Source organism: Panulirus ornatus, chromosome 8 (genome assembly GCF_036320965.1).
Source record: "Panulirus ornatus isolate Po-2019 chromosome 8, ASM3632096v1, whole genome shotgun sequence".
Taxonomy (NCBI): Eukaryota; Metazoa; Arthropoda; class Malacostraca; order Decapoda; family Palinuridae; genus Panulirus; species Panulirus ornatus.
In genome coordinates this window covers 15,012,496-15,039,809 of record NC_092231.1, presented here as the reverse complement: position 1 = coordinate 15,039,809, position 27,314 = coordinate 15,012,496, and the positions used below count along the sequence as shown (strand labels likewise).

General features: G+C 44.7%; 1 long non-coding RNA gene across 2 annotated transcripts in view; it reads right to left on the bottom strand.

Annotated features, from left to right (window-relative positions):
- Window positions 1-14,185, bottom strand: part of LOC139749846 (uncharacterized) — a 366,438-nt gene extending 352,253 nt beyond the window's left edge. For both annotated transcript variants that reach the window (XR_011713047.1, XR_011713048.1), the window contains exon 1: window positions 13,857-14,185. This is a non-coding gene — a long non-coding RNA (uncharacterized lncRNA). The remainder of the gene's footprint in view (window positions 1-13,856) is intronic.
- Window positions 14,186-27,314: the final 13,129 nt, after the last annotated feature.

The window sequence follows — 27,314 nt, the reverse complement described above, 5'->3', positions numbered from 1 at the left end:
TATCGGTGGCGAAAACGAGAAGATAACCTACTCTGTTGAGCTACAAATGGTAAATGAAGAAAAAGACTTGGGTATGATAATGTGAAAAAAAGCATTGCACAGAAACAGTAACCATAGCAAACAAAATTGTTTGATTCATGGATAGTACTTTCGAATTCATGTCTAGGAAAATCATCCTTACTCTTTTTAGTTCACTGGTGTGTCCACACCTTGATATCTGCGTTCACATTTGGTCACCTTACCTGAAAAAGACACGACAGAACGGAGAGAAAAGCATCAAGCTACTGAGATGATTACCGAACCAATGAATACTGTGAAAATCGACTAATGACTCATATCTACATGGTTTAGAAAAGAGAAGGGTAATAGATTTGCTACAAGTATTCAGAATTATCAAAGGCTTTTATAGACTTAATCTAACAAGCTGATTCAGACTTGATTCGTCTGATTTCACTCGTAGTAACGGATACAAACTCATGGGCAAACTTTTTAACTTGAATGAAGTGAAGTACTTTTCCTCAACAGAAGTTCTGAAATATGGAGTAATTTCCTTACCTGTCGAAGCTTTGGAACTCTCTACCATCTCCTGTCTTTCCCAATAACTATAACCTGGCACATTTCAAAAGACAGGTTTTTCGCTTTCTCCAAAATTCGTAAATACTTTTCCCATGTCTTTTTTCTTTTCTTTTCATAATTCTCTGTTATTTCAATTAAGGCCCGGCCTTGATGTAGACCTTTGTCTGTGACTGGAGCCTTCAACATAAAAAAAAAGAAGATATTTCGCTTCAAATACACGACTCACATTATTTGTGCCGCCTCATTTACATGAAGAGTTTGAAGGTGTTTCTCTTTCACTTACCTGCATGCCTTTCTGGACTTACCACACTAATGTCTGAAATCCTATCACTGTCACAAACAGCCAGTGGAGCGGCCTGGTACTACTGTATGAATTCCTTTTTCATGGCGCCACCTGGGCCCAAAATTTCCCACAAGGTGTCAGGTCACCACCTGGGCCCAACACTTGACCCAAGGTGTCAGGTCACCACCCACCCCATCACCTACCACCAGGTGTTGTTGTTCCCGTGTGGGAAATTACGGGCCCTGTGTGAAGCGGTTGAGGCCCTGAGTGAGCCGAAGCAGTCCCCATGCGAGACGTTACGAGCCATCGTGTGAGACAGTATGGCCCCCATGTGAGACGTTACTGTTTCCATATGTGACGTTAAGGGCCCCATGTGAGATAGCCCGGACCCAGTGTGAGACGACATGGGCCCCGTGTGAGACAGTACGGTCAGACGGTACCGGATCCCCAAGTCAGACGGTACGGGCTCCATGCCAAACGGTTAGCGTCTCGTGTCAGGGGGGATGGAGAGTCGTATGTAAATGTATGACGGTGTATGGCATCTTGTACGGGCACTCCTCTCTCTTAACTATGAATATCTCAGTTGAGGATTACTGCAGAGGACGCGCTTCAGGGCAATGACGATTGCGCCCTCCATACTCCACATAGCGGTGGCCAGGGAGGAGAATATGACGGTGTTGTGTGATCTTCAGGTTTATTGGATACTTTGCTGTGGTGCGCCTTACGGTAACACCCCCATCCCGCCACCCTCAAGTGTTGTATCCAGGTCAACAGTGACTGTCACCGCAGCCAGCCACCAGTGTGGACACTGTCGGCATGACACGCCGAGAACCAAATTTGATTTGAGTTTGAGGAGAGAGAGAGAGAGAGAGAGAGAGAGAGAGAGAGAGAGAGAGAGAGAGAGAGAGAGAGAGAGAGAGAGAGAGAGAGAGAGAGCAAAAAATACTCTTCAGTCTTGAGGGGTGGGTTAAGCAGTGAGGAGCAGCCGTGTAGGAAGGTGCCACAAGGTTGAGAGCTGACAGCTGTGGGTATGACATTCCCCCAGGAAGGTGTATTTCTGGCGTCGATAAGGTCGACCTTCATAGTCTTTTTAATTCTATTACCGCCTCTCGACCGACTAGCACCGGGAGCTCTTGTTTGTCTACCAATTTCCTTCAGATTCTGGACAACTGTAGGTGTGGCACTGAGGTGCACCAGTGAGGTGTGGCACTGAGGTGCACCAGTGAGGTGTGGTACTAAGGTGCACCAGTGAGGTATGGTACTGAGGTGCACCAGTGAGGTGTGGCACTAAGGTGCACCAGAGAGGTGTGGTACTGAGGTGCACCAGTGAGGTGTAACTCTGAGGTGTGGCACTAAGGTGCACCAGTGAGGTGTGGTACTGAGGTGCACCATTGAGGTGTGGTACTGAGGTGCACCATTGAGGTGTGGTACTGAGGTGTATACCAGGTATTTGTAGCACAAAGTCCCATCACATACCAAGCCTGGCTCTCTGCTCTACAACATATCAAACGACCCTAAAAATCGATATCTAAATTCAAATCTGGCAGCAAGAAACAGAACTTCCCCCGCCTCCCTAGATGTTAAATTATCGTCTGGTGTCACCGCATAACTCACCACGTTACTATGTTCTTATTTACCCATCACTTAACGCTGATTGCCATCTATGTTTATTTTGACCAGTTCTTATCAACATGTTAACTTTATCCACAACGTTTGGTGTGGATAATATATATATATATTCACCTCTTAACAGATGAGCCATGAATATTCACGGTACCAAAATAAGCTGGAGAACCTAATACCCTGTTATTCATATAGTTTTTTTTTTATTTTTAGGGGGATTCAAAAAGAGAAAAATAAGAGTTTTATGTTGTTAGTCTCATATATCAGTGTTTACGCCTGAGGCCGGACATCAGAAGCCAGCCACTTGACGAGAGGGAACTGAATGGCGGTGTTGAATGTAATCAAAACCAGGCGGATGGTAACGTGGATGCTCATCCGACACATTCCTTATTTTGAAAAACCTCAGTAACTTCTGAATTATTTCTTGGTTCAGCCGCAAGTAAATTCTATGATTTTCAGGAACTTCAGTTAGCAACTCCCGTGAAGGATACACTCCTTTTTCTCTCCGACGATGAAGCCACTGCCTCTCCTTTTTCAACGTCTTGGAATACTCCAGGTCTTTTTCTTCGTGATATACGCAGCAGCATAGAAATGCAGACGCTGATGCAGCTGCTAGATGGGTTTCAGATATCCTGGTTTCTGGAGCACGTATACACACACAATTTTTCCTCGACCTTCCTTCGTCTTTAAACATAAGATATGAATGTCTTATCTGGATCCTGTACCAACGTATGCATACTATATTAGATTCTTCCCTGTAGTCAAGCAAGGTAAACACAACTCTCAAAGGGCAGCATTAGAGTTATACCTTAGATGGTCTTCGGGAGTCTTGGGTTATTGGTCGAACAAGTTGTTGGAATTCGAAGCCCGCAGACCCAGGTATAACTCTACAGCCTGGTTGGTGTGGTATGCTTCATAAATACTAGTCCAAAGCGCTCTTAAACTTGTCCGCTGTGCATTCCACTGTGATTCTGATACTTGTAGTAAAGGTGTTGAAGTCTTGGGCCCCGAATGTTTAAGGTGTTCTATCCTTTTGAGCATATCGCACCTTTAGATTCCAGATGTAGGAACTTACAGTTCTCTACGCCTGTCGTGTCGGTAAGATTATATATTCCAGTGTAAGTTGGGAAACAGCCTTCGAGGATTTTCCAGGTATAATTGAAAATATACTTCTCGAGTCTGCGCTCCAGGGAGTACAGAATACGTGATTCAGCAGTTCCCAGTAATTCAATCCCTTTTCCACGTTAACATGAGCCATGAAAGATCTCAGTTGTTACACATTATTACTTAGAGATCTTTCACATTATTCAACTGGTTTATGACTGCGTCTTATGTCGGTCAGTATTTTGTGTTGCCGTTCATGTCTTTATTTTCCACATACAGGAGAAGTTGAACCTTTTCCCCGCTGAAATCCATGTTGTTCTCGATGGTCCAGCTGAAGACTTCATCTATGTCTCTTTGTTGCTTTTCAGCGTCCACAACTGGCGTAATTCTCATGCTTATTCTACTATCACCTGCAGAGGTTGTTCCAAAACAGCGACTCCAGCTCGCACCACTGTCAGATATAAGAGGGACGGAAGAGGTTTAAGTGTAGGTCCTTGAGGGACTGATCCGGGGATAAGTTCATGAGCGTGCTCTCTTTGCCCCTTTCGAAATCCTATGGCAAGGTGATGTCTGGCCTTTGTAACATAGGAGGGGTTACTGTCTAGAAAGATGTCTCTTTTGACTCATTGAATACCGATTCACATTGCCCTGTTCATCAGAATCTCATTCATCTCCTAACAGTCATCTGTAAAAGGATTATCATCTGTTTTAAGGCGGTTTGTGGTCCTCGGTTTCCTTTTTGTTTTCCATATGAATCAAAGTGTTTTGGGTTATTTCTTATTTCATCCACAGCTCTTCCCTGTTCTTCCCTTTCGTGTGTTTCGTATGAAATTTTGAATTTACTTTTTATATTCGTTTGTTCATGTGAGAGGTTTGCTTTCCTTTCTAGGTGAGCTGGTTTTTTTTTCTTTTTAAGATCTGCAATTCCTTTTTGTCTTCTGTAGCGTGGTCGTTTTCCTCATTCTCTCCTAGATACCTTATGCTTTCTTCTCACACTTCTCCTCTGTTCTGGAATTCAGCATAGTTTCCCATTATGTCGAAGACATATCATGGTTTGCATCTTTCCTTTTCTTTCCGTTCACTAAAACTGAAATTGCTGAATAGATCTCCATAATTAAGAGCGTATTGTTCAAGTTGTTTACATACGTTATTGCACGACTGTTATAGTGTTTGATGTGTATTGTTTTGATGGTAAAACGCGCATCTAGATAAATATATATACGATAAAAACACATATCTTTCTACACGAACACAAGCGTGAACTCACAAAACAACCGATGCAGTGACACACGCTGGGGAAAAATGTATACAAAAAACAAAACAAAAGCTTATTCCCACGTAAACATCGTTATAAACACGTATAGAAAACAAATAACGAACAAACGCATACCGAAATAAAGCCACTGGGATAAACAATGGTAGGTGAATGTAAATGCACCATATGAACACAGACTCGCATAAAAACTCTGCAATTCAAACTTGTACAGCGAAGGAAAAAACACTCATACTAATCAAAGCAAACTATTATGATACCAGACAGACACACAGCATTGCATACATATACAAGGGGTTGTTTAAGCGCACACACACACACACACACACACACACACACACACACACACACTCGAGCATAAACATGGAGATTAAGTGTCTAAGGAATAATGACCAGGAGGTGTGACCAGCCATGCAAGCCATGGATGTGTTCCTCCCACAGTTTGTTTATTTTAGATCAACACCCACAGTTTGGAAAGTGTGTTCAGTTAACGATGGCTGGATGTTAGTTACTGGATAGAGAAATGCCAATGAACCAATTTACATTTCTGTAAATCATATATACATTTCAGAAAATAGATTTATCTAGTTATGCCAGATTGAGAGTTCATAATCATCAAGAGAGGGAAGAGATTATGTCATTCCTGGCTTAAAGTAGACAAAGAGTGCTGGATGCAACGAGACCTACGTCTCTCTCTCTCTCAAACCTCTCCGGTCGTCCCTCTTCACTTTATCTCTGATCTCAGTGGTCACAAAGGCCTACTTTCCACTACAGCACCTCACTTCTTCCTTATCCAGCCTTCCATCTTCCCTCGTACCACTCCAGTCGCCAGTACCTGCTCCTTACCCCCCTCCCCCTCCCCCAACCCTCACCCCTCACCCATCCCACCACCCCTGCCTACCTCCACCACCTCAGTCACCTGCTGGAGGTCTACATCCAATCCTATTTTCACTCCGGCCCGGAGACTAGTCGCGTAACCTTGTCAATTTCCTTTGAATTTAACTGCTCGTTTCAACAATACATCGTGAGAGTGAGTACTGTAACGAGGGTGGCAGGGCGAGGAGACACGTAGATCAGTAGGTGGAGGGGGATGAATCATCGTATTGGTTGTACGTCTGACAGCGCAGGTGAGGCCCCCGGGCGCCGGCGGCAGCATGTCGCGTTCCCACTCCCTTGTTTCAGGTACCCCTCCGGCCTCCTTCCTTCAAGCGCTTGCCTCACAACCATTACCATTCGCTGTCCACTCCAAATCTCACACTGTTTTGGGTACTTTCTCTCCAAGATGATATCTGTTTAAAGAATATGATAATTAGAAATAACTGTACTTTTCTTTCTTTGCTTTTTGAGATAGGCAGATGACTGCCTTACTTCCATATAACTACTTCAAAAAATCCTCCGTCGGAACTTCTCTTACAGAAAGTTTCACATTGCTTGAGAAACAACAGAGGATGAATTATCTGTCTTTAAAATGGCCACGAAAATATAAGTGGACCTTATTTCTTTTGGTTTGTCAGGTGAGTGTTGTATTTTGGGATGTAGGGATCACCTGACCCATGGTATGGCCCAAGGCGACCGACACCGTCCGTACAGCGGGGAACTATTGAACATACGCTAGATAAATCCACGAATAATAACGAATGGGTGGAGAGAGGAACTGGATTGTGTGGGCTAGTAAACACTCTGCTGCAGGAGCTGCCTCGTGTGGGCCAGTAACCCGCTTGAGAACCTTCCTGCATCCGTGTGTTCTTGCAGTGGTTAATACCTCCACACACCTCAGTTTGGTACTGTACGTGAAAGCCATTCAAACGCTTTGTACTGGCCAAAGAACTTTGTAGGTCAATGTCCTCAACAGTGGGTTACTATAAACCCAACAGATAACGATTTGGGGACACTGTGGACCAGACCCAATAGATAAAGTTGTGAGTTGCTGTAACTCATCCGAGAACTTTGTGAGCCCCTTTATATTCATCAGACAACGTTGTGGACCACTGTAGACTTCAAATAGCAGCGCTTGGGTTACGGAGACTCAACCAGTAATGTTATGGGCCACTGAGAAGTTATCAGATAATGTTGTGGGTTAGTGTAGACTTACTAGATAACGTTTGAGTTCCTTTAGACTCATCACATAGTACTATGAGTTACTGTAGATTCATCAGTGTTACGAGTTACTACAGACTTACCAAATAACGTTTTGAGTTACTACAGACTTTTCAAATAACGTCTCGAGTAACTACAGACTCATCATATAATGAGTTATTTGTAAACTCACTAGATAACGTTTTGGGCAAAAGCGTATCAGGTCAAAAGGAAGGCCTATGTTTGATCTGTTGGTAATCGCTAAGTTTATGAATAAAACATAGCTGGTATTATCAGCCTCAGTAGGGAGTTTATATAGGTAGATATCGCAAGCCAACTACTGAGGAACTCATGCCACCTCCTGCACACGCCCTCAAGGCTTTAATACGCGTCTTGATCCCTCGAGTACCATATTACGACACTTGGGTATATCGCGTGACCTGTGATCTGACTGGGTGAAAGGCCAGGCCATCGTGATCAAGGGTCTTGTGGTTACATTTCCTAATTCCACAAAGTCCTGCATCAGCTTTTCCACTGTGACCTGACGTTGTGAACATCATTAGACACCTGGTCAACGGTAATTACCTCCTCAAGCACCTGACATATTAACCTCTTTGCCAGTAAGGTACCAGGAAAACTAAAATGTAACCTGCCTACTTACGTCGTTCATGTTAGAACAAGAGACTAGACCATTACTCCAGTTTGTTGGTTATCATTTGGTTATCAGACACTTCCAATTTCTTGAGCAGTTAACTTCGCCATTGGGCACCAGGTCTTCTGTTACTTTTTTGCTCTGTCTTTGTATATCTGTATCTGACCAGGCTCTAGAGTCGAGGAAAAGCACACCACACTGAGAACACAATAGGTGGAAGCAAAGAGTGTAACTAGTGTCCTAATGAAGAATCTCGAAAGCTTAATCATCTCACCGAAGGCGAGGAACGTGTGACAAAAACTGTTATACTGAAAGGAAAATGAAACCCTGACACTAAAAAGCCTAATGGGACGAGGGAGGAGAGAGTGCTGGCCCATAAGAACATTCCCTCCAGGTCCAAAGCACGATCCAATCCCCCTTAATCCTGTGAGGTCAGCCCGAGTCACAAGGTCACAGAATGGAAGGTTGATTGTTCTGCTGGGGAACAGCGGGTGTAGTCTCCATGTTAGGTCAATGGGGAAAGGAATGGAGCAGTCGAAATGGGAGATAGTGAGGAGTGGAGTAGGCCAGCTGATGCAGAGGATGGTAGGGGTGTTAACCAACACCTACGACAAGGATCAGACGATGCATCACAGTGGAAACAAAACCTTTTATTACTCTAAAGGGTCAATGTACACGTATTCTAATACTCTAAAGAGTCCACTTACATGTACTTTCAGCTTGAGAGCTATATTTACAAGATAATTACACGCTGAGCGCCACACGTACGAGCATATTCAACCTGTGTGTCTCATTTACGTTTGTTGGAACCTGCGGACGTTATTTCCATGTATGCCATTCAAACCTTCCCTCGAATAGTCATCATAACCTCGTTATTTATAAGTTATGCCATTAGCTTACTGCCGCCAGGTCTGTGGTTGTGTTGGGCTGCTCCCACCGCCAGCACCCCACCCAACCCCCCACAGCACCGCCTGGTTGGCCACCCGCCTGTCGCAGGTGTTTCCTAAACGCCTCTCCCTACCTGCCCGTAGCCCCTCCCTACCTGCCCGTAACCTCTCCCCACATAGTTCCCGCGCCTCACCCCTCCGTCCCGTTACCCCCTCCCGCCCCTCATCCCTCATCCTTCCTCCCTTCACCACCCTCACCTTCGCCAGCGGTAGAAAGCGTCCCTCTGCGTTCGGATATCTTCCATAGTGAATGCAGTCGAACCGGAGAGCTAACCATCGGTGGGTTGTGAGCCCCACACCTGCCGAATACAACAACAACAACAAAATTCACTGTGGACAAAGAGGGCCAGTCCTCTACCTTCCCTATCCCGACCATATTAACAATAACATTGATACGTAAACATAGTATCTAGAGGTAATGATGAGAATGACCACACAAGTAACAACAAGAATATCTGTTACGATGTGGATATTTGTGATTACTTAAATATCGAACATAATGATAAGAGTATTGAAAATAATGATTACAAGTGTGTATCTAAGATAATGATTACAAGTGTATAGAAGATACCCTTTGAGTATAGTAATTGATCACCTTGACTATGGTAACTGAACCCGTACTTGATATGGCGACTGAATGCTTTCAGTATAGAAAATGATCCAAATTAAGCCTGTTAACGGAATTCCTTAAATGTGAAATCAAAACCCTTTGAAAGAACCTTTGAGACTTGGTAACTGAACCACTCTGAACCAAGCTATAAATGATATGAAAATCTGAGCTTCAAATCTAAGTGGTTTACTTACATAAGCTGCTGTATATAGAGGAAAGATGATCATTTACACAAAACATTATCCTGCTGCTACGTGCCTCATAAATCAAGAATTTTCATCATCATCTCAAAACGTAAGAGATTTTTGTTGTTTATGTCACATCTCTCGAGGTTCTGATTGTTTATTGAGGACACAGACCACACACACAAAAAAAATCTTAGCTTACCTCTACACATACGAGATCATTCAGTCTTTACATCACTGTTTATTCCAGTCTAATTGAGTGTCCTGCAACACAGAAGTTTTCCACAACATAGGCCGCAACAAACGAGTCTCTCAAGGTTCACTGCAACACAATCAAATTGTCGACTCATCTGCTGCTGTCTCACAGCACCTGAGAACACTCACTGTTTACCGCACTATGCACAGACACTGTTGATCACGGATCGCTGAAATCCCCCATGGTTTATCTCTTATCGTAAGTTCCTGGTCTTTATCTATCAATAAAACAGATCACTCATGTTCATATAAGAAAGAAATTCTCTTTTTCCCATTACACACAAGATCGTGTCCATCGACCTCATAATACACGAAGCACTTCATCATAGCACAGGTTCGAATCCCTCGACGTAAACGACCCGCTAGACATACCACCGCTACAACCTGTCAAAACGACCATCACAACTGCTACCATGGGCCATATATTAAACCAGGTGGACCACCACAACCTTTCATACTGACCAGAATTAAAATGACGACTTGTCATATTGATCACGACGACGATCACCACCAAGCACGACTTGGCCAACACCAGTTCACGACTCGACGTACGACCAGTCATACAGACCAACATCACCACGACTGGTCCTACAGAACATCACCATGACCTATCATACATACCAAAATCACCACGACCTATCATACAGAAGAACATCACCATGACTTATCATACAGACCAACATCACCACGACCTATCATACAGAAGAACATCACCATGACTTATCATACAGACCAACATCACCACGACCTATCATAAAGAAGAACATCACCATGACATATCTTACTGACCAACATCACTACGACCTGTCATACAGACCAACATCACTACGACCTATCATACAGACCAACATCACCACCCATCATACAGAACATCACCACGACCTATCATACAGACCAACATCATCACAACCCATCATACAGAAGAACATCACCATGACCTATCATACAGACCAATATCACCACGACCTATCATACAGAAGAACAACACCATGACATATCATACAGACCAACATCACCACGACCTATCATACAGACCAACATCACCACACATCATACAGAACATCACCACGACCTATCATACAGACCAACATCATCACAACCCATCATACAGAAGAACATCACCATGAACTATCATACATACCAACATCACCACGACCTATCATACAGAAGAACATCACCATGACCTATCATACAGACCAATATCATCACGACCTATCATACGGAAGAAACATCACCATGACATATACACCAACATCACCACGACCTATCATACAGACCAACATCACCACTCATCATACAGAACATCACCACCACCTATCATACATACCAACATCACCACGACCTATCACACAGAAGAACATCACCACGACCTATCATACAGACCAATATCATCACGACCCATCATACGGAAGAACATCACCATGACATATCATGCAGACCAACATCACGACCTATCATACAGACCAGCATCACGACCCATCATACAGAACATCACCACGACCTATCATACACAACATCATCATGACATATCATACAGACCAACATCACCACGACCTATCATACAGACCAACATCACCACCCATCTTACAGAACATCACCACGACCTATCATACAGACCAACATCACCACGACCTATCATACAAAAGAACATCACCACGACCTATCATACAGACCAATATCATCACGATCCATCATACAGAAGAACATCACCATGACATATCATACAGACCAACATCACCACGACCTATCATACAGACCAGCATCACGACCCATCATACAGAACATCACCACGACCTAACATACAAACCAACATTATCACAACCCATTATACAGAAGATTATCACTATGACCTATCATACATACCAACATCACGACCTATCATACAGAAGAACATCACCATGACCTATCATACAGACAACATCACCACGACCTGTCATACAAAAGAACATCACCATGACATATCATACAGACCAATATCATCGCGACCCATCATTCAGAAGAACATCACCATGACCTATCATACAGACCAACATCACCACGACCTATCATACAGAACATCACCATGACCTATCATACAGTCCAGCATCACCACAACCACAACAGCGCTGGTGGCTGATTCATGTGAGAAACTGCAGAAGCTGGTGACTGAGTTTGGTAAAGTGTGTGAAAGATGAAAGTTAAGAGTAAATGTGAATAAGAGCAAGGTTATTAGGTACAGTAGGGTTGAGGGTCAAGTCAATTGGGAGGTAAGTTTGAATGGAGAAAAACTGGAGGAAGTAAAGTGTTTTAGATATCTGGGAGTGGATCTGGCAGCGGATGGAACCATGGAAGCGGAAGTGAATCATAGGGTGGGGGAGGGGGCGAAAATCCTGGGAGCCTTGAAGAATGTGTGGAAGTCGAGAACATTATCTCGGAAAGCAAAAATGGGTATGTTTGAAGGAATAGTGGTTCCAACAATGTTGTATGGTTGCGAGGCGTGGGATATGGATAGAGTTGTGCGCAGGAGGGTGGATGTGCTGGAAATGAGATGTTTGAGGATAATGTGTGGTGTGAGGTGGTTTGATCGAGTAAGTAATGTAAGGGCAATAGAGATGTGTGGAAATAAAAAGAGCGTGGTTGAGAGAGCAGAAGATGGTGTTTTGAAATGGTTTGGGCACATGGAGAGAATGAGTGAGGAAAGATTGACCAAGAGGATATATGTGTCGGAGGTGGAGGGAACGAGAAGTGGGAGACCAAATTGGAGGTGGAAAGATGGAGTGAAAAAGATTTTGTGTGATCGGGGCCTGAACATGCAGGAGGGTGAAAGGAGGGCAAGGAATAGAGTGAATTGGAGCGATGTGGTATACCGGGGTTGACGTGCTGTCAGTGGATTGAATCAGGGCATGCGAAGCGTCTGGGGTAAACCATGGAAAGTTGTGTGGGGCCTGGATGTGGAAAGGGAGCTGTGGTTTCGGGCATTATTGCGTGGCAGCTAGTGACTGAGTGTGAACGAATGGGGCCTTTGTTGTCTTTTCCTAGTGCTACCTCGCACACATGAGGGGGGAGGGGGAAGGTATTCCATGTGTGGCGAGGTGGCGATGGGAGTGAATGGGGGCAGACAGTGTGAATTGTGTGCATGGGTATATATGTATGTGTCTGTATATATATATGTGTACATTGAGATGTATAGGTATGTATATTTGCGTGTGTGTGTATACATTGTGTATGGGGGTGGGTTGGGCCATTTCTTTCGTCAGTTTCCTTGCGCTACCTCGCAAACGCGGGAGACAGCGACAAAGCAAAATATATATATATATTGGAAAGGATCGCAATTTTGCGCGTGATCAGGTATATTCTATGAGTCCACGGGGAAAATGAAACACGATAAGTTCCCAAGTGCACTTTCGTGTAATAATCACATCATCAGGGGAAACACAAGAGAGAAGTATAAGTTAGTTGATATACAACGAAGAGACGTAGCTAGGACGCCATTTGGTAAACGTGATTGTCCAGAATCACGTGTATCATACAGACCAACGTCACCACGATCTATCATAAAAACCAACATCACCATTACCTATCATACTGACCAACATCACCATGACTCATCATACAGACCAGCATCACCACGACCTATTATACAGACCAACATCACCAAGACATATCATACAGACTAACATTACCACGACCTATCATACAGACCAACATCACGACCTATCATACAGACCAACATCACCACGATCTATCCTAAAACCAACATCATTACCTATTATACAGACCAACTTCACAATGACCCATCATACAGACCAACATCACCACGACCTATCATACAGACCAACATCACCATAACACATCATACAGACCAACATCATCACGACCTATTATACAGACCAACATCACCACGATCTATTATAAAAACCAACATCACCATTACCTATCATACCTACCAACGTCACCACGACCTATCATACAGACCAACATCACCATAACACATCATACAGACCAACATCATCACGACCTATTATACAGACCAACATCACCACGATCTATTATAAAAACCAACATCACCATTACCTATCATACCTACCAACATCACCACGACCTATCATACAGACCAACATTAACACTAGTAACAGGTTACGTTACATTTTTCTAGCTACACATTCGATAGGTTATCGATTCTTTCGGTTTCCAGGAAAAAGTCTTTGTTTACGAGACAAGGAAGAGAGAAATAAGGTCTCGCAGTGAGTCATATAGTCTCTAGATGGATGAGAGAGAAACAGAATATCCTACACTGAAACACCAACGCTCTGGGTGTCTTGGATGTCGTTGAGGTGTGAGACGCGACTGACGACACAACAGCACCGGGTGAACGACAACTACGGACAGGTGAGGAGCGGGGTGCCCAGGACCCACACTGGGGCGGGGCATAGCCAGGGAGGCGGGGCCGCACCACACAAGGGGCGGAGCCTCCCTCCTCTATCTGCCAATACCATCTACTCCAACTGTTCCTGTAGATGTCTACATGTCCATTGGTTGACCTGGGCCGAAGACTTGTAACACAGTTCGTCAACTGGAGTCGAGCCGATGCTGTGAGGCAGGAGGTAGGTGACCCAGAGAGGGCGGAACTGGGTCGGGGACGGGGCGGGGCTAAGTGAGGTCAGGGCCGGTGACCGGACCCACGAGGAAGCGCCGGGTAAGCACGTGACCGCAGACCCCGGCGGCAGCAGCAGCGGCGGCAGCGGAGGGGAAAAACACACCGGCCCAGGCAATTGTTGGCCGATTGCGCAACCCATGCCTCCCGGCTACTGCCGCACACCCACCACAGGTGTGAACAGGACCCACACCCAGCAGTTGCCTGATGTCCACAGCGGCACCTGCTGGCGCACCAGGTGCCGCGTTCCTTCCGTATGCACGTGATCCCTTCGTCCAAGGTGGCATAACGAAGCTGGCCTCAGCCATGGCAACGCCGAGAGTAATGACGTTCATTAGAGCGGCGGCCAGAGCATGACAACGAAGCGGAGCGGCATTGGAGATCAGCATCACCGTCATGCTGAGGCGGCCACGCAGCACAGCCAAGGTTTTCAGAAAGCCGGGGAGCGTCCCGGGCAGCATGACAATTAGTCGCGCGGAGGAGCAGTATGGCAGCCGGACCGAGACGGAGGACGCCCGGCTGACCACAGGCTGCTAGCACACACTAGGCTCAGCAGCCACGGTGTTCACGTGTTTGTGTGATCATCTGTTTGTGTGTATTGGGAAGGGAATTCTACACTCTCACGCCGTGTGTATGTTACGCTCTCACATTGTGTGTATTCTACACTCTCACACCGTTTGTATGTTATATTCTCACTGTGTATTCTTCACTTTCACACCGTGTGTATGTTATACTCTCACACCGATTGGATGTTGCACTCTCACCGTGTGTATTCTACACTTTCATACCGTGGGTATTTTATACTTTCACGCCGTGTATGATACACTTTCACGCCGCGCGTATGTGTAATTCCCTTTTTATACATAAATATAAGGAAAACATTTTTACGTAGAGATCAATTTCTTACAACAGCTTTATTGAAATAGAAGAATCTCTCCATTTTTTCCACGACTCTTGGTTGCCTTATTTTCCCCCCTTTCATTTGGTCGGTTCCAAATGATGATAGGAAAGATGTTGACTTTCGAGATGCACCGAGAAATTTGAACCTTGTGATCATGTCTTTCCCTTGTCTTTCCTTTCCAACGTAGATAAGTTTACGGCTGTCATCTTCCTCTTGTGGCTCAGCTCTTGTATCTATACACGTCCTCTTGTGAGATGGCAAGATTGATACAGTCACTGCTTTGTGTCTACTGAGTTATTGATAATTTTTTCAGGTTACCAAATAATCAAAGGTAATTCTGGCGCTAATTAGTACAACCCTCCTAATGTGGTACTATGGCAACAGAGGGCACAGTGTCAACCCTCCAAAGTGTTCCTCATGAACAGAGTTATGTAATTAGATCCTGCCAGCAGTTGGTTTGATACTGAATTTCTCTGTTTAGCCATGTACCTGACAATTGCTAAAGCCTCTGTAAGTTACGGCAATTCTGAATCCTCCTCATCTCTCTCAAAAGTCTAGCATCATAGACATGTATATTCAGGAAAGATTCAGATCCCAACAGGTCCATCCTAAAAATCAGGAACTGGGAAGGCTCTAAGACTGAGCCTTGAGGAACACCAGTGGTTACACTGGACCAGCTTGAAAAGGCAAGTGTGGTGGATGTCCACAGTTCATATTCAATTTAGTTATTTTCGACCTACAAAGCTCTCCTCATAATCTTACCTGGAAATCTTAATTTCTTATGGTGAAAATATCCATTGCCCTCTAGCTCGTGTTCAACTTTGATCACAACGGACGGGTTTTATCATTCAGGACCTCTACCCATACTACCTCCCACTCACGCAATCGTTCCTTCGTAAGAATTTTGTTCGTTTTGTGATTATCTTTCCCGGTAGGTAAAAAAAGAAAGAAATTGCCTACAACCATTTTTCACTGGGCACATCGTATACTCGGTACCAATCCTTCCTCCATCTGCTCTGTATGCATCTCATGTGGGCTGTCTTGTGTTTCTGACCAGATCTTGAGTACGCAGGAACAAATACCACCAAGACCTCTCGCTTTAAAAGGATCTCTGTCCTTCATGAGCCGACATACATTTCTGATCTCCCATTCATGGAAGGTGGGAAGTGATAATTCAGTTATGTCAACACTTTAGAACTTAGTACTCGAATGTCTACATATGCCCTTCCCTAGATTTGTAAATCTTCTCTTCAAGTTCATTAGTCCAATAATCTGTTCTTCAACTAAAAGACTGTTCTTTCAGAAAATTGTGGAAGGGTCTGTAAGTCTTATTACCCTCACCTATAATGTTTTCTTTCGAAGTTCCTAAGTTCTCCCCTCCCTCTTCTACTGTTTTCAAATCTTGGACTCTCATAGCTTTGCATCTGATAGCTCCTTCATGATATGGCTTTAGTTTACTTAACTTTCGTAGCATCTATCGAACTATGACTCCTGATCCTATTTCTATACAAGCTTCTACTGGCACTCACCTACTGTCTCTAATTAGTGATCTTACAAAGCCGCTGATGATTTTGTTCCTCACTCTGACAGCGGATTTTCGATTCCTACAGGATGTTTGTAAGAAAGGTGTTCAACTCTATGATCACTCCTTCCTTGTATCAATTCTTGGCATTTGAATTCGTTCCCGACTTTCTTCGTTATTTCCTGGTTGACCACATCCCTGCACTCGAGTGTTTCCTGATACGTTCCCCCAGGCGGTGACTGTCTTTTTTTTTTCTATATCCCGGCTCTGATGCGTGAGAACGGGATCCACTGGATACTGATGGAGTGGCTTCCAATGGGACTCTGATGATTATCTACTGAAAACATTAAATGATCTGTACATGATTCACGTTAGCGTATAACCCCTCAGATACAAACTGATAATAAAGAATTATCACATAATGTTATTTCCTAAAGAATGCACAAAAGACAGACCAGCAGTTATGACACCTCTGATACAAACTGATAATAAAAGAATTATCAGATAATGTCATTTCCTAAAGAATGCACAAAAGACAGACCAGCAGTTATGACACCTCTGATACAAACTGATAATAAAAGAATTATCAGATAATGTCATTTCCTAAAGAATGCACACAAGACAGACCAGCAGTAAGGCAGCCGTCATACAAAACACGAATACAAGAAAGGAGTTCCACCAGCGTCACTATTTCTTGGCTAAGGATTTCGCTTATATGTTCTCTTTACCGAATACTCGCGATGACTAATTTCAGCAAGAACTTGATCATCTGGACATATAAGAGCTTATCCAAATCAAGACAGCATATGTCTGTATACGAGTCTTGAACGGGTCTGTTCATCTCGCCTCTTAAGATGAGTCGATGGATGGGCACATTGCTTGAAGAACATACTCACTGAAATCGACTGAGGGATTCATTGACGTGACTAAAGCTTCGACACCAAGAAGCATCATGGCCTCCTTTTGATGTTGTGACCATTTTCACGAATCTGCCAGCAGGTAGGTCAATTAACCTCATCGTTAACATCTTCTTAAAGCAACAAATGCCATCATCTAAGATTCCTGGCAACAAATTGCGGCAGATGTTGAGGGGATGTACGACTGAAGCGCCGTCCCACGGTAAGATGTACCTCCAGGTAGATGGCGTAGCGATAGGGTTCCCCCTTGGGTGTACTGTTCGCGCAGGTATTTATGTCTCACGCTGAGAGTGTGGTGTTAGACCAGCATTCCATTATGCCAGACGTTTACTGCCGATATGCCGATAGATATCTTTATGTGCACAGACGGCGCGAGCACCTTAGAGCTGCTAAGAGAGAAGATGCAAGAGGTACTAAGACTCAGATTCACCGTGGAGAGAAGTATCAATCCCGTTTCCTCAACGTCTGTGTGACAACGGAAGGGAGACTGATGTATAACAGGCGTGTATAGGGAACCGAAAGTTGCAGGCCGGTGTCTACCTGGCGAGGGAGAGTGTACACACACTTGGCATAGCGTTGTGCGGTCATAACATGCTACTCGAGGCCTCTCTGTGGACCAGGAACTACTGGGGACACGTCAGGTCTTGGTCAACAATAGCTACTCGAGCACTCCTTTCGATGCTATTCTGAAGACACTTCAGCTGCACAGGCACATATCACCACCCCACATCGGAGCAGCAAAGCAACAAGGCTGTATACTATCTTAACACATTCATTCGCTCCAGCATACATGCAAGATGAAAAGAAGCAATCAAGGATATCGTGATGATAACCTGTACCCTTAAAGATCATGACAAAAAGCTGAGATATGTCATGTACTACAACAGCCCCAAGTCAGCCAACCTTATCATGCGTAACAAACACCACTGCTCCTCGGGACATCCTGGTTGAAGCCAGTGTGGTTTACCAATACCGCTGTGTGAAACTATGCAACCTAAAATGTCTGCTATATTGGTCAGACGATATGTACTCTTGGTCGACGCATCATGAACCAAATTGATGATGGGGCGCGCAGACAACACCACTGGCGGGAACGTGGTATGATCTTCACAGCTGATGGTATGAAGAGAAACACTTGCCTCATAGCATCAAGCACAGGCAAACAGCAGCTACAGGTTTTGGAAGCTGTCCATCCATATACGTGACAGAACTCCGTCACTCAACATACAATCCAACATGGTGGCCACAATCCCCCTATTCGATGTTCGACCGATTCGATGGCGAGTAGGAGACCCTTCCTCATCAAGGTCAACTGCAGCAGCGCACCCACCATTCCCACACCAGCCCCAGGAGATCAGGGAGGATTAGGCGAAAGGGTGAGGTCACAGCACCTGACCACGGGTCGAGGTGAGATCCGGCTGTCTCCCGCCATGCCCTTCCCATGTTTCTCCACCCCCCCCCCCCTCCACCCACTATCCCCCCCTGCACCTTGACCTGTCCAATATACTCTCTCCCGAAGTAACCTTTAGCTTTAGCTCAACCTTCCTACGATGTACATCGTCAATATAGTGTCTTATATTGTGTAGTCTACTCTCGCTTGATGATGCCTAATGCATAGGCGAAACGTTGTGTACATTGATAGATAAACTATGGAGAGTTGTGAAGACCTTTTCTTCGCTCCTCCTGCTTTAGGAAAGCTCTAAGAGAGAAAATTTGTCCAGAAAACTGAACAACTATATACCGCTAGAGAAAGTAGTCCCTGCTAAGAGAGACCATCATTCTTGCTTACAGGATGTAGATAAACACACACACACACACACACACACACACACACACACACACACACACACACACACGCGCGATAGGGTATGGCATGTGTCAGTACCGCTCTCAGGCCTCCTGCAGGTGGACATGTCGACCTGAATTCTCTCTCATCCCCCAACCCTCCTAACTTGATATTTAGATTACGGTTGACTGACTGGACCTGCCATCTTCACACGAGAGTGTCTACCTCCGGTGAATTTGGTTGTGAAGGGGATATAGATGCTAGAAACCTTTACCTGTGAACTAGTGAGCCAATAGCTCACTCTGTGAGTCTCGCAAGAGGCCTATGTCGGAGCTGTAGTCGACCCAGTGAACAACAAAAAGCCACGGCCCTTCGACCGTTGGAGTTGTGACCCAGCTGACTCAATGACAACTTCCTCAAGGATCATAAGGGCGATCGCCTGACCGACGTTCGTCATCGCAGTCACCATGTACCAACAGATGCTGTACAGATCGAGGAATCCTCCTATACTTACGACTACGGACGTCGTCAATCATTCATAAACAAGTGCACAGCTAAGCAAGCAAATAACTAAATTTTCCCATCGTTATGTGTGCGGCAATTACTATATTACTGTTACGCAACCAACGTGAGATATGCACCACTAAATGGTCACCATTAGACATTAGATACATTATATATATATATATATATATATATATATATATATATATATATATATATATATATATATATATATATATATATATATATATATATATATATATATATATTCAGTATAGGTACAATTCAACCAGTATGTACATTACATTACTTAATGCTCACCATCAAATACATAAAGTATATCACCAATACTACTACAATGCAGCCAATATAAAACTATGCATTACGCTGTATTCAACTAATTACCACTAATTCTATAATGTGTAAACCATAAAATTTGATCTGTACAACTTCCTATAACATGTAGATAGATTGCGCTCATGTGCTCATCAAAAGCGTATAAGAATTCAGCTCCAACTCGATCTTAAGTTCTTTCGTGATTAATTAACTAGATACTATTATAAACACAATTATATAATTCCTTAACTGTGTAATTTTCAGCCGAATGGCTACTTAAATTCGGTAAACAGTTCTTTATTTATTCATCGTTTGGTTAATCGGTGTGTTCAAGGACATGACCACATAGCAGGCACTAACTCTAGGGTACCCCCAACACACATTTCATTCCTTGCTGTCCAACGATGTGTGGTGAGCCACCCAACCCTTCACGTGGCATGGTTTTAGTGCCTTTCCTGACGGGGTACACAGCCCTCACCTGACTGAATACATAACCTCTATCTAGCATGATACTTAGTCCTCATCTGGCAGAACACTCAGCCCTTACTTGACAGGATACAGAGTCCTCACCTGGCTGATTACAAAGGCTTTATCTGACAGGATATCTAGTTCTTACCTGGCAGGATAGCAGCTCACGCCTGGCAGGACACACAGCCCTTACGTGGCATGGTACACAGACCTCTCCTAGCAGGATACACAGCCCTTACCTGGAAGGTTACACAGCCCTTACCTAGCACGACGCACTATCCTCACCTAGCAAGATACACAGTTCTAACTTAGTAGGATGTACAGCCCTTACCAGGCTAGACATATACTCCACATCTGGCTGGACACACACCCGTTATCCTGCTAGATACACAAGATACACAACCCTCATCCAGTGGGAAAATACAGCTCTCATCTGGCAGGTTTCACCTCTCTCACCTGGCAGAATAGACAGCCCTCACTGGTCAGGATACACATTCCTTACTTGACTGAATACAAAGCTCCTTCCTGGCAGGATTCACAGCCCTCACTAAGCTTGATACACAGCCTTTACCTTGCAGGATGCACCGCTTTCACTCGGTAGGTTGCGCAGCCCGCTCCTAGTGGGATACACAATTCTCACATAGCGAGATACATATCTCTAACCTGGCAGGATAAACAGTCCTCACCTCACTGGACACACAACTCTTAGAGAGCAAGATACGCAATAATCACCTGGCAGGATACGCATCTTACACCTGACAGGATACGCAGCTTACACCTGGCAGAACACACATCTCTTTCTTGGCAGGATACACAGCTCACACCTGGCAGGATACAGAGTTCTCACCTGGCAAGACACAGAGCCCTCAGCTGCCAGGATATACATAGCTCGACCATCAACACCACAGATCTAAGGATAAACAGTATCCACCTAATTAGGTGTTGATCACAACATGTGAGTAAAGAAGGAATCAACACAATACATTCCAACGCGCTCTGGGGTAAACTAGTGAATACATGATACATGTCACCCTCTGCTGGGGTGGGGTAGGGGGCTGAACACGAACAGACGGTAACAAATGGATCAGTGATCCGGATAAATTCTTAACAACCTCAGCACTACGACACGACCCTTGAGCACGACGGTACGACCCTTGAGCACGACGGTACGACCCTTGAGCATAACGGTACTTCCCTTGAGCACGACGGGACGACCCTTGAGCACGACGGTACGACCCTTGAGCATAACGGTACTTCCCTTGAGCACGACGGGACGACCCTTGAGCACGACGGTACGACCCTTGAGCATAACGGTACTACCCTTGAGCACGACGGTGCGACCCTTGAGCATAACGGTACTACCCTTGAGCACGACGGTACGACCCTTGAGCATAACGGGACGACCCCTGAGCACGACGGTGCGACCCCTGAGCAAGACGTTGCGACCCTTGAGTATGGTAGTCTGACCTCTGACATAACCCTTTTAGGATCGTACTCAAGGAGTCATATATCGGGGGCTCATGGGTCGTACGCTCGTGCTCAGGAACTTAAGGTAATAATAGAGATGCTACAACGGGGGGAAAAACGATAGTTCTATCATCATCAGGTCGGCGTCCAAGACCCGTAAGATGACAGAGAGATAAGGTCCCGAGTTACGGCCGAGATTTGAGCCAGATACTTCAGACCGGCTCCAGACCCTTCGTAACCCCGGGCTAAAAAGCTGCATTGACGGCCTACCGACGACAAGTTGGGGAAAGAGAGAGAGAGAGAGAGAGAGAGAGAGAGAGAGAGAGAGAGAGAGAGAGAGAGAGAGAGAGAGAGAGAGAGAGAGATACCCCAGGGGGAGGACCCCAAACGCCGTCGCAGGAGGGTAAGATGTCCTTCACAGACCCCGTATGGTATCCTGCTGACGAGGTGGCCTTGCTCCCCTGGCTGGGGTGAGAGACCAGGTGACGAGACGCGTGGTCGTTCAGGTCGTGTTCTAAGTTCATCGCTCACACACGACCTGGTCGTTCAGGTTGTGTCGTAAGGCATCTCTTGCAGACGACGTGGTCGTTTGGGTCATGTACTAATATGCATCTCATGCACACGACCTGGTCGTCCAGGTACGTTTCTTTCAGTCATCTCGTGCATACGATGTCTTCGGTCAGGTCGTGTTGTGTGTCATCTCTCGCGCACGACGATAATGTCATTAGTGATGTGTACATGTGTAGCAACGTGAGCGTGCTAGAGCGAGTGGGGTCTTTACGTATGTTCTCTACGTCCAGGGTCCAACTTACGTCCTATTTAAGGCATAACTAACTGCAGGTCGCTGGCTCCCTGCCATGAGCTGGGCAGGCGGAGGCAGTCATGAATGTCAGGCTGGTGTGACACCCGCATGACACTGTGTGTGTGTAGTGGGAGGTGAGGAGAGGGGAAGCTGCACTAGGGAACGTAGATGCAGCGGTGGTCAGATTTAATGGGTCACAGCTGCATCAGGAGGTGCATGTTCAGCAGGTGACACAGCTGTACCGGGTGAGGTTGGAAAAACAAATGGTGGTATGTGACAGCTGCAGCAAGTGACACAGCTGTTCAGGTAAGGCAGGGACAACAGATCAAACGACACAGCTGCTCTGAAGGTGAGGTAGGGATAACAAATAGTGCTATAGGACAGTTGCAACAAGTGACACAGCTGCTCCTAGTAAGGCAGGGACAACGGATGGTGCTATGTGACAGCTGCAGCGAGTGACACAGCTGTTCAAGGTGTGGTTGTTCGTGATGCTCCACACAAAAAGCCAGACAGCTTACCTGACCCTGAAGTTATCTTATCAACACCAATATCATTATACTGGCCCATGTGAAAGTCAGTGAGGTAGAAATAACTTCCTCAGTGTCCAGAAGAAATGAGATATTGGGTCACGTCCATAATGTGGCAGCCCAGGTCAGTGGCTTCCTCTCACTCACTAGTGTATGTATACACACCTAATCTGTCATCAGATTTATCACATCACCAAGTGGGCGCTGCCTACAAGATCATCAAGTGGGGCGCTGCCTGCAAATTTACCAAGTGGAGCGCTGCGCGAAAGATTGCCAGGTGAGGCGCTGCCTGCAAGATTACCAGGTGGGGCGCTGCCCACAGACACTGGTATTCTTTTTCCTTTCAGTCCCTCAGACTCAGTCAGTATCATCCCAGAAGTTCAGACTCATCCCATACTGGAAGGGGTGTCTTCGTGACACTGAATCATCCATATAAGTATCTCCTCTTTACGGTGAAGAGAATAAAGTGTTAGCCAGGTAAGGACGTGAACCTATTAATAATCTTACTTGATCATCACTACTGTGTATATATCAGGACGGAACAGGCTGGGAAATGGGGAACGTATGTGTGTGTGTGTGTGTGTGTGTGTGTGTGTGTGGTGTCTAAATCTTAGGCTGACCTTAGTGCTGCCTTTGTCGCCAGGTTTATGAACTATCATAGCGCGTGGTCTTCCCACGCCTCACTCACACACTGGGAGATATTACCAATTAAGCATACTCTTGTAAGATTGTTTAGTTAGTGGTGAATAAAACTTCAGATTGTCAGAATAACAGAAGTGACATAGTGTTTGAGGTTTTTGATAGTTTGTATCAAGTTTGTCACTGTAAGTTATGTTACGTTCTGCCTCCACCCCTAGGCACATTAAAACAGAAAACCCTGAAATAACAGCTTCTGTTAAGAATCTCTCGGGCTAGACACAGATTCCCTTACAATCTGGCTAACATCTCCTGACAGCTGACGGCCGTAATTATACCTACTTTTTCCTTCTTGTCAAGTTGCTCAAATACCTAACGCAGATGAAAATATATGCAAATATATTTAGAATTGCAAAAATAAACATGGCTTTCTCGTAACATATTATCTATTCTTGATACATAGATCTTTCTCTATTCTACTTAACATCTCTTGGGCAAATTTACTGGCTTCAATTTTATAGCATAAGGGTTTGAAATGACTGAGATGTGTACAGATTACATTGTATATTCACCAACAGCTTTGTATCAAATCCTTCCTTTATGGCCATTCCAGAGGGAGAGCTTGACCTTGGCCTTCTTACAGTTTCTCTACAATTTCTTCATATCACTTTCTCTTGTCTCTTACATATGTTTTGTCCTTCCATAATTTGTAATGATACTGAAAATATTTAGTCTTAGTTTGTTTACACTCTAATAAACAATGTCACTCATATCAACATACAATGATAAGACTCTCAAAACAATATTATGTACACTGGATATATCATTCCTCAAAGAAAACTGAGGAGGTATAAGGGGTAACTATAACATTTATGGGTAAATAGGAGAGAACTGTAACAGTTAGCGGTAAGAGTCAAAGTGTTACACTTGCGCGACCTGGCATCGTCCATAGCAGATTCCTAATACGTTGAAATAAGCTCAGAAATGTAATATTCGTGGGTTCATGTAAAAATCAAAGAGAGAACGATAATGTACTGAGTGTGGAAAAGTGAATTAGTGGAGTAATTAACCCAAGGAAATTGAAATAATTGACTTGGTAATACAACAAATGGCATCCTACATTGCCCAGAACAGAACGAGTCATTAAGTATCCAACCACCTTGGAGACAGTATGTCTAGCCCGGGGAGGCATAACGCTAACATTTACCACGAATTCCAGTAAGCCATTCCTTGCTCCATTACACAGGATATCTTTATAAAGTGTACAAGACTCGTCCACCTGTAAGGGTAACGAGCCAATAATGTGCCTGATAACTTCAGTTGGGGCTTAGCACCATCATAGGCCAAGCACGAACAGGGGGTAGAGAGTGACTTTTAACAGTGTGTGAGCAGGAACAGTGAACTGTGCCAAGGACGTGAGCCGGGCGCGCCGCGTTGCACGTGAATAGCGTACGTACTGACCGACTGAACGTGAGGAACGTGGGCCGACGCTGAGCAAGGACTGCCGCACTCCCGGACCCCCCGTACACGTACAGACCAACCTGACCGGTAGGACATGGCCCGTTAATAAGGACTCCCACACGCCCGGGCTTCCCATGCAGTCGATCGTGCATCACTATACAGTCAAGATCGTATTTGAGGGGCATGTAAACAGTCGATGCTCCCTTAAGTAAGCCTACTCCTGAGACTGAGCAGTGAGGCAGGAATTATAGTATGCTGCTTGTTCTGAGATGAACTTAATTCCAAGTGCATTTCTCATAACTGTTCCCTTGCACACCAGTTCTACATTGAAAAGCTAACTCGCATGTGATTAGTCATAGGATGTGTTTTTACTAGTTTCCCCTACACCTGTGAATTAGTGTTTAAGTTAGTATTAGCGTGTGTGTTAGGATGCATGACACATTACCTCTGCCGCTGTCATTAGATGTAGATATTCATTGGCCTACCTGGGTTATTAATGTTCTTCTTAAGGGGTTTTGCCTAAACCATGACTTAGTGGCCAATGGTAATCTTGACCATCACAGCTAACAACTAACGGCCAGTTGTAGTTTTCTAGTTGTTGTTCCTTCCATTTTTCTTTAATCCCCCCCCCTCCCACACACACACACACACACACACACACACACACACACACACATATATATATATATATATATATATATATATATATATATATATATATATATATATATATATATATATATATATATATATATATATATATATATATACATATGCGTATATAACCGTTCGCCCAGATGTTCCCCTCCCCCTTGCTCATGGGACCACTTTCCTCCTCCTCCTCTTCTCCCCCGCCCCGCGTCAGCCCCACTCACGAGCAATCGCTTTGTTGTACTCAGCGACTCGGAAGAAAAGAACGACGATGACAATTCCATGGTTCTTGGAGATTCGCTGGTCAGAAATCTGGGTAAACACAGGGCGGGGAACTCGAGAGGTCAAAGAATAGTCCATGTTTATCCTGGAGCAGAAAAAAAAAAAAAAGATTCCCACATTAAAAAAGAATGACAAGAAGGGTAAAGGAGATCAAACTAGCAGCTATGAAAGTCACGTTTCGTGCCGCAACGAAGTTATCGTAAATGAATGGCAAGAGATGATTGTCGTCCTGAGCGACAGATCATTTGACATCGTGACACTCGGTGCTCTCCCCGGACAAAATGCAGGTGACAACACCTCAAACAAACTTTAGATGCGAATGAAGCGAGACTGAGACGTCAATACAGAGATGCTTACTTAGGCTTTGTAGAGCTATGGAGATAAGAGATAAGGCGTTATCAACAGAGACGGTATTTACCCGAGCGAAAAATGGTCCGAAGGTTTAGTTGAATGGGTCAAACATCAGCTTGCCTCACAGTTTTGTTGAGGCCCGGTAGAGGTCGGTTAGTTGACCACATACGCAGAGGCGAGTGGGGTTAGATCACGTCATATTACACGTCAGGCGGGTGAGATCAGATCGAGTCGCGTCCCGACAGCTCGTACAAAGAGCACATGAAGGAATTCAATGGAATTTATATGATAATGATATCAAGCCGAAATAAAACATCTGAACTGCATTGCTTAGTAAACGCTGAATACGATGGTGATACCGGAGTAACAAAAACATTTCTAAACACGAAAAGCAACGTTCTGATTAGTGAGTACACTTTGCCGGGCCATAGATTACTTGTAAGGGATAGATGACGGTTTTAGGGGTCGGAACTGCTTTTTTACGTG